This window comes from Sipha flava, unplaced genomic scaffold (assembly GCF_003268045.1).
Source record: "Sipha flava isolate LNK unplaced genomic scaffold, YSA_version1 133_pilon_pilon, whole genome shotgun sequence".
Classification (NCBI taxonomy): Eukaryota; Metazoa; Arthropoda; class Insecta; order Hemiptera; family Aphididae; genus Sipha; species Sipha flava.
The window spans coordinates 463,199-475,536 of NW_020271759.1; the positions used below are offsets into that span (position 1 = coordinate 463,199).

Consider the following 12,338-nt stretch of genomic DNA (forward strand, 5'->3'; position numbering starts at 1 on the left):
CCCCCCCCCGCGCACGCCGACCGCGAAGAAAGTGCCGGCGGCGGGCGGGCGCGTGCGCGTTCGCATCGAAACGACCGGAATTGAAAATGCAATATTCATGGCATCCGGAACTCGGGGCGAGGGGACGACGGCTGTGCACCGACGCGCGTCGATGCATCTCGAATTTCTATTCACCCCCGTCCTGATGCCGGTACGATCGCTCGCCCGCGCTCCGGACGTGACGCACGCGGACCGGAAGAAAAGCGCACGCGGCCGGATCCAAGATGGTGTAGCGGCGGCAACACCCTTACGCCACGACCCCTCCAATACCGTCGCCGAATCGGAGGGACGTTTGCGCTTTGTTCGGCCGAAAGTCGCGCGCGCCGCACACCCGGGGTACGGTGTCGCGTGCTTTTTACGTTGCCGCGAACCCGCTGTATAATCACGTCTACTCATCATCACGAAGTAGAATGCATATTTTTCACTGGTCATCACGGTATTATTATTTGTTATCCTTCGAGTTGGTTAATGAATCGACCAGTATTCGAGTATGATCTCGTGATCTCGTGACAGTTTGTCGTGATTAGACCCCCTTCCTAAGGACGTTTAGGGTCCGAGGAATATTAATTCGGAGGTCCCTCGATCCTCACGATAATATACGAGTGAAATAAAAAAATGTTCACCGAATTCGCAAAATTTTGATAAATATAGTTTACCAGACTTTTACCAATCAAAGTCGTTTAAATGCATCGGTACAACGATCAGCATTTTTAATAACTTCTCAACGATATATAACTGGTTACCACATTAAATACAATATTAATTTATATTTTTAAATAGTCATAGAAAATATAAACTTGAATGTCGCATCGATACTTGTGGAAATGAAAGTCTACGAAAATTTAGATAAAATTGTCATTCTTCCCACTCCAACAATAACCATAATAGACTACAGATATAACTATTTAGAAATTAAAATAACTGAAAACAAAATGTAGCCTGTATAATAGCACTTAAATATAAATTCAAGTTAATTTTGTTTAGTTAAATTTATAAATATTTCACAAAGAAAAATAGTTTAGATATTAATACCAATAATATTTTTTGGGTAACGTCCAGTTTTTTTAATCAATCTGGACCTTAAGGGGGTCCCCTTTAATTTTTCTAGGCTGGGGCCTCGGGCAAAATGGTCCCGTTGTTTCCTAGTCCAATCGACTACTAGTCCCTTCCCTAATCGATTACATCTTACGTACGTAATACAAGTGCATTCAACCCGTAATCTATTAATATGTGACCATTATTCGTTTGATAAATACAAAAATTGTCCATTTCAGTCGATTCGCAACGGTTACGTCGGATCCTTTATGACGTTTTGCGACATTTAACATTTATTTTATATTTACCTTATACCTAATACCCTATCAATTATGCTTACATCTATGAACCTATCATACATCGGAAACATGTTGGATTTTACAAAACGATTCGATTACAGCTATTGTCAATTTTTCAACCGATCGTTTTCGTTTTCCAGATAACAGTATTAATCATCCGATCCGAACACGTGCACGAGTTGTTATCTTTTTTCACTATTACGGTATAGGTATATGTTCATATATCATTTAAATTAAGTTTTCTATTTGAAACGGGACCGCGGTGTCTGTAAGGTTGACGGAGATCAATGGGTTCAATTAAAACCGATGATGCAAAACGGATCACCCGGTTCGTTCGGAGATCTCGCGAACGCGATCATTGCTCGATTCGTAATTTTTAAAATTCAAAGAGCCCGAACTTACACGGAAACCGCATAGGTGTTCACGCCATCCGACTTCATTATTCCGGACCATGTGATACACGCCGCACACATGTCGGATCTAAAACCGTACTTGCTCGCGTTCCGAGGCGTCCATCTGTTAGACATGTTACGAAAACGTCTTTCGCCGTTGAAAACGAGCCAAAACTCTGGCACTACTCCCGTGGTCATTGATTTTCCTTTTTTTTCCCTACGTTTTCGGAAAGTATAATACGTGTTTCTCGTACACACGCGCGTGTATTGCGCGAGTGCGCATATCCCGGAGGCTAGTTTTGCTTTCCGACCGTAACCGCGGTCCGACCGATCGACCGCTGCGATAGCCGAAAACGGTTTAATAAACGGTTGTCGACGTACGCGAAAAAATCCGACGGGCTGCACATCGGCGGTTTCCTCATTAGGGTTTCAGTATGTTTTTTTTTTTTAATATCTTTCTAATAATGGTACACTCTCCGGCAGTACGTATCTATACACGTACCACTAGTTAAAACCGAATTCCGCCGGTAAACCATACACGGTCGTTTATCCCGCGGTCGATCTACAAGAACATATTAATGTGTGCACGTTTAGTAATCGCGTCGCAATGATAATCATTTGTTATTTTTTTTTTTTTTGCGATCGCGATTGACGATACGATCGCATTACTTACCCGTACAATAATAATAAAACGCGTCGTATCGCTAATGAGTGAATTTGAATATTGTAAAACAGTGTCCGACCGCGTTGCGCGGCGATCACCGTCATGGCTTACAGCGGTACCGGGACGTAAATTATAATATTCGTTTGTTAGTCCATCCGCCGGTTTAACGAACAGATAAAACCGGCCGATAATGTTTTGCGATAGTTCGGATAGAGACCGCTTCGAGTTTTTCGTAAGAAAAAAACGTTTCTGAAAAACAAGCGAGCGGTAAATTCTTCAACTGCAGGATTTGCGATCGATTGCAAAGATCATACATTATTATAATCCACGACGTAGGTACAGCGTTACGTATATGTACAAACTCAACCGTAAGATTAAACGGTATGAACGATTTTGCGGTTTCGCGACGTGAATAGTTATCGGATGTCCGTTCGAACGGTACGCGCGTAGGTACAGTACGGTAATATCATAATACATCGAAACGTGTGGAAACGGTTTTATCGCTTTCGACGAGCCGACGTCGTCGTTAACGTACGCCGAACATGACCGATATGCTCCGATTTCAATAGTATGCGAACGAAATGTTGGCGTTAACCGTATTATGTAAATGCGCGCGCGAGGTTTGTCATAAAATTCATTGGATTTTTCCCATACAGGTGTACTACGACTGAGCCTACCGGTTAGTTAACTACCTACTCGGCTGCCTACTTACACCCTGTACGTGTCCGGGCGACGGTATACTTGCGACATGCCTAACGAAACGATGTCGCGGTCGCGGATATTGTACGTATAGGCGTCGCGCGCGCTCTCCAACGTGAAATCGAGAGCACGTGCTTGGTGTATCCCGCTCAAAAGTGTTGACCATGCGCGCGAAAAACAAAAGAAAATGATAATAGTTTTCGCGCGTCGTATATTCTGATTTTTTCCCCTCAGCCTTCGTAAACAATCAACGACGTGCGCTGTTTAAATCGGGTTGGGTAAATTGAGTCCCATTTTATTAATTTTAGAAAAACTGAGTCCCGCTTAAAAAAAGAGAAAAAGGTAAATTGAGTCCTTCATATAAAAATGAAATCGGTAAACTGAGTCCCTCGTATAAAAATGAAATCGGTAAATTGAAATATGGTGAAATGCTGTTTTTTTATTTTTATTTAACACACTTTTAACTATATGAACACAATTGTATACTACGTACATTAAACTTGCATTTATCAGTTATCACGTATCACATCCAACGTTGTTGTTGATAGTTAGGTACTTATATAAATGTTGCGTAATAATACAGAGCGAAATACAATAATATTTAACGATGTTACGATAAGATACACTTACCTATCGTACTCGGTGAAGTTATAACTATATCAACGATTATATTTATAATTTAAACACATTTAAATAAATTGAATTCATTAAATATTTTAGACGGAACTCAATTTTCCGCTTTAACTGTTATACGAGGGACTCAGTTTACCTCTTTAAATTTTATACGTGGGACTCAGTTTACCGATTTCAATATTATTATTGGAACTCAATTTACCTACCGCCCGTTTAAACGTCGGAGCACCATTGTAAGATGCGGATATTTCGCGTAAATTTCCTTCGTAAGACCATCGACGGTGACGATATTTCTTATACGATATTCTACAGCGGTGGCGTGTAATCATATGGGACGACGTAACGTACGACCGGCGAACGCCACCGATTTGAATGTAATTTAAATAAAATATAGTCGATTTTTTCGCGTTACACGGTGGACATGGTTATCAGCGGAACGATATCCGCGGCGGAATCTCTCCGCTGTCGTGTGCGACCATAGCATCCGAAGAATTTCAACGTACAGGTTTTGGTGTTCGGCTGTGTTCTCTGTTCCTGCCCTCGGATATTTTACATAATGTAATTGCGATATCTCAACGACCGAACGGCCATTCGTCGGACACCACGTGAGCATAAAAACCTTCCTCCCCCCTAGACCACTCAACATCAATGTAGCCAAAGATAACGCGATTTGTTTTTTATTACTGACATATTTCTTATTCACGTTCCGGTTACCGAAAACTTCACCGTCAAAATCAATATTTTATGTCGTTGTACGAAACGTAAACCTAGACCCTCGACCGAGAACAATATAATTTATTGTTAATTCTTTTCAACCGTTTGCGTACAGCACAAGCCACGGGGTTTAACGCAATCGACGAATCGTCTACGCGGCTGTGAATTAATAGCGCGCGTATACATTGCGGCTGAAAAACGACAAAAACCTGTACGAACGAAACGAATTACGAGTAAAAAAAAAAAAAAAGAAAAAAAATGTTACGTTTTTGTCTCACGTTTAATGACTGGAAAAATGACAAAAAACTGTACGAACGGAACGAATTACAAAAAAAAAAAATTTACATTTTCGTTTCACGTGATATTAGACACCTTGTGGTTTCAATTAAATTTGAATTGTATATAAACGCATTGCGAACGCGCAGACATTTTTGGTTGTATATGTTTTCAATTCACTACGGCAAAAATTCGTCGTGATTCATGAATAATATCGACGAAAAACATTCCAAACCCGAAACGATGGCCATCGCGTGTGATTTCGACGAATATAACTACCATGAATAATAATATAATATCTACCCACGGCGAAGAACGTCGTAACTCAATTTTTATCAGTTTGGAGTTAACAACTTAAATAAATAGTCCTGTCTTTTTTTATCTCCGACAAAAACGATATTTACAAAAAAAAAAAAAAAGTAATAAAGATTATAAAAAATCACAAAATAAACTTGATCAAACTTGAAACAATTTTGGTGCCAATTAAGTGTTATTAGTGATAATTTTAAGCGATGAATATTCATATTATTTTTATTTTTTTTTGTAACAAAACAAACGGGAAATTGTACAACTATTAATGTAAAGCTTGATATATAGTATGTTTTAAAATGAATTGAGAACAATTTATAATGAATGTGTTGAATAATTAAGTTGATCGAATTAAATCGTACGGTTATATTATTTTCACGACCTGATTTTATTGTTTAAGCTTCTTCTACCTATGAATAAAAATGATTTTTTTTTATTTAACTGTATTACATTTTTTTTTTTTTGCATTTTTTATTTTAATCTTTCGTAATCTATCAACCATTCCTCAGAATTTAAGCTAATTTAAAATCCTAAAAAATATTAAGACAAATGCATGATAACTGTAAATTATAATGACAAATTTGAACTATATTGACAGTTGCTTTCGAAAAATGATATCTTTAAGTATATTAATTTATAAAAAAAACTTACCAAAAACTGAATATTTTTTATAAACACAATATAAATACAGTAAAACCTGTCTTATGCGAACCCTTGATAAGACGGAATCCTGTTCTGTGCGGAAATTTTTTATGGTCCCGGCAGATTTCTATAGTTTAACATAGGATTAAACCCTTGATAAAACGGAAAGCTATTTTTTGGTCCCGTAAATCATATAAACCTTTAACAAACGGAAAAACACATCATAAAATGAACAAAAATATTTTTGATGCCCACATTTATTTTGCTACTAAACAATTATTAAGGTCAGCAATTAATACGTATTGATAGATAACTAAATTTTATCTTGATTCTATAAATTAGCGCTTATTATTATCACCGTAGTGGCGTAGTCGAAGTTCACCTGTCGTTTCGTATCGTCGTACCTACTTGTTCTCACAATGTCTAAAATTTGTTTAAGTTTAAATGAAAAAATAAAAGTAATCGAAGAAAGTGAAAAGGAAATAGTGTTAAATCATTAATGGATACTTTTAAATGCGGGAAAACGCAAATTTATAACATAATTAAAAACAAAATTAAAATTAGAGAAGAATGGTTAAAAGGTAAGTTCATATGAAATAATTAAATTATTAATTACATCTCATTTAAGTCATATTCATTAATTAGGAAATGGAAAAAGCAAACGAAGTTTAAAGAAGACTGTTAATGATGAAATTAACAAAGCAGTTTGGAAATGGTTTGTTAAAGCTAGATCTAAGAACATTCCAATTAGTGGTCCAATGGTTTAGGAAAAATCCAAGGACATCGCGATTAAATTGGGGAACACCGATTTTAAAGGTTCCAACAGTTGGATGGAATGTTTTAGAAAAAAGACATAATATTTCATGGAATCAAGTATGTGAAGAATCTAATGATGTCAATGTTGATGAAGTAAATGAATGGAAATCAAAAATAGGTGAGCTGATAAAAGATTATAATAGTGATTGTATCTATAACTGCCATGAAACAGGCTTATTTTTTCGCGCTATTCCTTCAAAAACATTGAAATTAAAAGGGGAACAATGTAAAGGTGGTAAACTTTCAAAAGAAAGAATAACATTTCTTCTTTGTGGAAACATGGCCGGTGAAATGGAAAAACCATTAGTAATAGGAAAAGCAGCAAAGCCTCGATGTTTCAAAAATATTGATGTAGAAAAATTGCCAGTTTCGTGGTACTCTAATAAAAAGGCTTGGATGACTGGAAGTATTATGGAAGATTGGTTAATAAAATTTAACAGTAAAATGTTAAAAAAAAAAATAAACATATCATTATTTTTTTGGAAAATGCCGCATGTCATCCAAAACTCGATTTATCAAACATAAAATTAGCTTGGTTCCCTCCCAATACAACTTCGATTACACAGCCTATGGATCAAGGTATTATTTACTGTGTTAAGTTGTATTATCGCCGACTTCTGATGCAATCACTTATTGCTAATGTCGATAAAATATCAGTACTATCTGAATTATCTACAGAATACAGAATTGCTACAGAAAAAACCAGACAAAAAACATTACACGAGTTTTGGAATTTATAATTGTATTATAACCGACCTACTTTTATTTTATTTTATTATATTATATTATTTTATTAGTACCTACTAAATGTTTTTAAAATTTTAATTTATCATTATTTTGAAATATTTAATTAATATACTTGTTATTATAATTATTTACTAAAAATTAAAATTTATTGTAGCCTATGATATTTATTAATTTTTAATATTTTTATTTTTATTATTGACCGGAAAATGTTACAACTTTAATCGTGCAGTATATCGTAACTGTATAGTACGGAATTTTCCGTTATATTCAGTTATAAGGAAACCTGCCTAAAACGGAAATTTTTATTGGTCTCGTGCAATTCCGCATAAGACAGGTTTTACTGTAATAATTTTTCTTTATAAATATATAAGCGTTTGTTTTTTTTTTAATTTTACTTAAATCAATAATTTATTAAAATATAAATACACATTATAATTACCTATAAGTAGGTACACAGGTATAACATAATTATATTTATAAGTTATATAAGTAAACGCATAATATTACTTTTACTCATAAGTATTAAGTTATAACTTATAAGTAACAGTTGAATTGCAAATTTTTCATTTACGAGCCCTCCCCGGAATTGGGCCCGGGGCGTAGGCACATCTAGCCCACCCCACTCTTTGCTACGGCCCTGGGGTTTTTAAACGCGTCCACGAACACGAGCGGCCAACGTAATAATAAGTGAATAATAACACGAACGGTGACCGCGTAGAAAGTGCACAAACGGCGGCGAGGGGGAAGGGGGGAGGTAAACGCGAAACCGATAAAACATTTATAATATCCGTCCGGCGAGACAATGGTCGTCGGGCATTTATATGGTACGCATTACGTATTATTCCAACACGCGGTTTGGTCGTCGTCGGATAAATATATTTACAACGTACAACGCGTCACATACCGTCTGGGTGGTCGGATTGTAGTACGCGCGCCGGATCGGATACAAATTTGTTTCACGACGGCACCGCGTGTTTTGCATATATCGTTTTGTTTAGCATTTTTCCGCGACCGTTAACTGCGCGCGCGCATAATGCACGACAAACGTGTACACCATAGACTCATAACCTTTTCCGGGCCGTGGACCCCTTTAAAGCATCAAATATAGACCCGCCCCTGAAAAAATACACGTATATAAATACGAGTAAATAAATATAAATTTTATTTTAGTTACTTTTTAACGGTAAATCTAAGACTTAATACTGCATTGAATTGTTGTGTATAATCACTTTTCTTTTATTTAAAAACAAGTTTTAATGTGACATTTGCTGTTGTTTTCATTGCAATATTGCCTTGAAATCTGAGACCGTATTGGACACAGCAACGCGCATATCGTCTTTGACGTCCAATCGATTTCTTGTTTTAGTTTTCATTGTGACCGTTGTAGAAAATCCAGACTCGCAGAGATAGGTAGTAGCGAATGGGATCAAACGTCACAGCCATCCCGTGGACACCCGATTAACCATCTACGGACTCCCGGTTAAGAACCTATGGTGTACACAGTCGTCCTACGGACTTACGTCACGTGTACGGACGGTGCGCCTCGAGCTCCGTATTCAGCGATATTGTTTATGGACGTAAAGTTTTAAAATTTATCGGCTTGACATAACGTACGCCGCGTAATATTTAAAGATCCGTACGAGTTACTAGTGCTTGCCTTGCGGGGTTGAACGCAGGAGCACGGAGTACCCCAATTGGTTTTCATAAATTTTACCGTCCCCCTACTGGTAATATGTTACAATAATAACGCTTAACAAGTTTTGCGGACGCTCTTTATTTAAAATAAATAGAGACCCCCTTCTTTAATTTTTCCAAATCGAGCACTGCGTGTTACCAGGTACGCACGATCACCGTTATACGCGTGAACAAACACACGGGCGATCGACGGCACACGGTGGACGCGATTTTTTCGACTGACGAACATCGCACGGGCACGCGTTAGTTTATCGCAAGTCTTGGTCTCATCGCGCACGAAAGTTTTACAACTTTTAATGTTGCGTCCGCGACAATCGGGTTCAAAGCGTGTTCGTTTCCGTTGGTTTTCGTAAACATCACTTGAGCGTAGTCGTGAAACGTTTCCATTCTTCGTTCCCGGTTTTCAACACACGTCAGTGGTCACGTATCACCGCGTCATTATAATGTACACCGTAAAAAGCAACGGAAGACCGAAGATTTTTCAGACTTTTAATACGACTATAATATTGTTTGTGTTATTATTCAGATCGAATGTTAGAGTGCAAATCTTAAAACTTTCACGATAAGTATTGCCAAAATTTATTTCAGGGTCGATTTGCAGGTCGAACGTAATAAGATCGACTCTTTTCGAAATTATACATTTTAAGGTTTAGTTTTTCAAATATATTCAATATTCCAAATTGTTCAGTATGTGAGAATATTTAATTTTGTCTCATTTGACTCATTTGAGACCATTACAGCCGTTTTACTCTTATATTCAAACATTTCCTCATGCCGCACAACATTAATGTGTTTACTACGTTTTACGTATTTTTATAATCAAGTAGGTAAATAATTTCCATTGATTCGTTATCGTTATAATGCTTCAACAATTGGAATACATAATTGTCGAAGTAAAATTAATTACCTATACTTGCAATATGTTTATCGTTATATAATGAATAAACAGATGAATTCGAATGTTCGCAAAAACAAATTTTTTACAAAAAACATATTTTTTATGTATGTATTATTTTGTACTGGTTTTCCGAGAGATAGAGAAATAAAAACATTACTTCTATAATTATATTATAATTTTGAAAATAAATACAAAATGATGCTTTCAATTATTGTTTTAGGCTCGTCAATGCGGTATAAATAGGTAATAACGAAAAAACAAACAAAATAATCCTATTGTTTTATCCGAGGGAATATTTTTTACAACACAATACCACGGGTTGTATTTCAAAAAAAAAAAAAAAACTACGATTATGTGCGTCCACCACGATTGTGCCTATTGTTCGCCGAATGGACTTACTACATCCGGCAACAGCGATAACCATCAATGCGCTATGTGTTGTGCTACGGCAGTTATTTGAAATGTAGAAAAAATCTTTCAATTGGAACAAACATTGATTATGTTAAATCAATTCGTACCGAGATTTATTGAAATTCATAGTAATGTAACTACGGGGTCCATTTATTGTTTCAAAACTTTAAAAATGCATAAAACATCAATGTTTTAGATTTATTTATCGAAAAAAAAAAATAAATAAATAAAAAAAGTTTACAATCGATTGATTTTGGTTAAAAGTAATTTGTGACTTGCACTAACAATCAATCAAACTTCTAAATTGTACTCAGACGTGTGCATTCTGTAGAAAATAATAAAAATATACGTATAACTCATCAATAAAAGGATTTAATAAAATTTTGAAATACACAAGATTTGTTGCGAATTATCTTTTATAAAAATAGACCGAAATGGTATTTTTTAATTTTTTTTTCTTGTAGTGTATTAGATTTCCAATATGTGTATACTATATAACTGCCATGTACTTGCATTAATTACCTTCTCGTAGTGTACAATCAATATACATTAATCGGTGTATGATAACTCTTCGTCCGAATGTGGCAGAAAAAATTTAATTATTGGTTTTGATAATGAAAAGTGCACAGAATTCCAGTAGAAGATCCACATTAATGTAAGAGTTTGTCGTGTGAGTCGCAATAAAAATGAATAAAAATAAAAAAATTATAATTATTATTTATTACATTCCTGTTTCTTGTATTTTTTAGAATAATTTTATAGTCTACAGCAGCACGTAGCGAGACCAATTTACCTGGCACGACTATTATAACGAATGAACACATATGAATAATAAAGTGGAACCATGACATATATCCGTGTCCGAACGGTTGTAACATAGGTATAACTTAAGTATTTTTAGGTTTCGAACATATTTTTACGTGTTATTACGTGTTAACAGGTTGACTTCAAAACATTTAAGTGTTTATAAATCGGTTTTGGAATAAAAAAAAAGTTTCAAATTCAATCATAAAACAGCGTGAGACATTCAAATCAAACCTGACCGGATACCTGGGTAACTCAAAATATTCGTACAAATGTATAAACGTGTGTGTATAATATACTCGTGAGGAAAAAATAAAATAAATTAACGTAGTAATAAGCGAATTATCAAAAGTGTTTTTTTTAGAAACGAAAAATATGACAATAAGTGCGTCGTATAACCTATAACATCGTCAAACGGATTAAATACGTTCCAATATAAGCGTGTGTGCATGTAAAATTCAGTAAAAAACTAGATAATTTTTAATAAAAAATCACTTTTTATCTACGAAATTCGTTGAAATTCAAAAAAAAAAAAAATCCACTATTGACCGTGTAACCTTCCCTATTATAATGCATAGGAACGTCGGTGTTAAATTACCAGCAGTCAACAACTGTAAAAGCTATTGTGCACTAAAACTTAATGATGAGTTGCATACGAACCAGTTTGCGTTGACTCTGAAAATTAAATCGAAAAATATAACGTTATAAACAATTTACATTCCGAAACGTTAATCTGTTACGTCTGTTCGTTTAGAATCACTCGAACATTTATAGTCAAACTAGTATTCGATTCTGCTATTTTTCCGACTAGACAACATTTTTTTTTTTTTTTTTTTATTTCCAACGACGAACGTAACGGACTTGTATAGGAAGTGTATTTAAATTTTAAATCGATCGGCGGCGTACACTCACGCGAACTCGATAACCGCTAGACTTGTCAATCGCAACAATCATTGTAATTCGATTACCGGCAACGCGGTCAACGGACACGCCAACTGTCGCACACGAATGAGCACTGCCCGCGATCGTATTCGGTTGATCGAAACTGCCTTAGACTACGTTCCACCGGTGCACGGACGCGACGGGACGAGTAACTGCCCGCGGGATCCATCGGGATTCGAATCGCAAACGTTAAACTTTTGAACTCTGTAATATTACGATCGACAGTAGACGTAAACAAGTCGCGGATGCGCGGACGGAATAAAGATGAAAACTACCGTGTCGCACTTGATCGGTTATAATTTATTTTCTTACTTGCAACTCGG

The 12,338-nt window shown here is 35.9% G+C and overlaps 1 long non-coding RNA gene and 1 pseudogene across 1 annotated transcript; both read left to right on the forward strand.

Annotated features, from left to right (window-relative positions):
- Positions 1–6,074: 6,074 nt before the first annotated feature.
- On the forward strand, positions 6,075–7,258 carry LOC112679271 (annotated as a pseudogene).
- Positions 7,259–10,802: 3,544 nt separating this feature from the next.
- Positions 10,803–11,352, forward strand: LOC112679284. The gene is made up of 3 exons (XR_003148192.1): positions 10,803–10,939; positions 11,019–11,149; positions 11,210–11,352. It is a non-coding gene; the product is annotated as an uncharacterized LOC112679284 (long non-coding RNA).
- Positions 11,353–12,338: the final 986 nt, after the last annotated feature.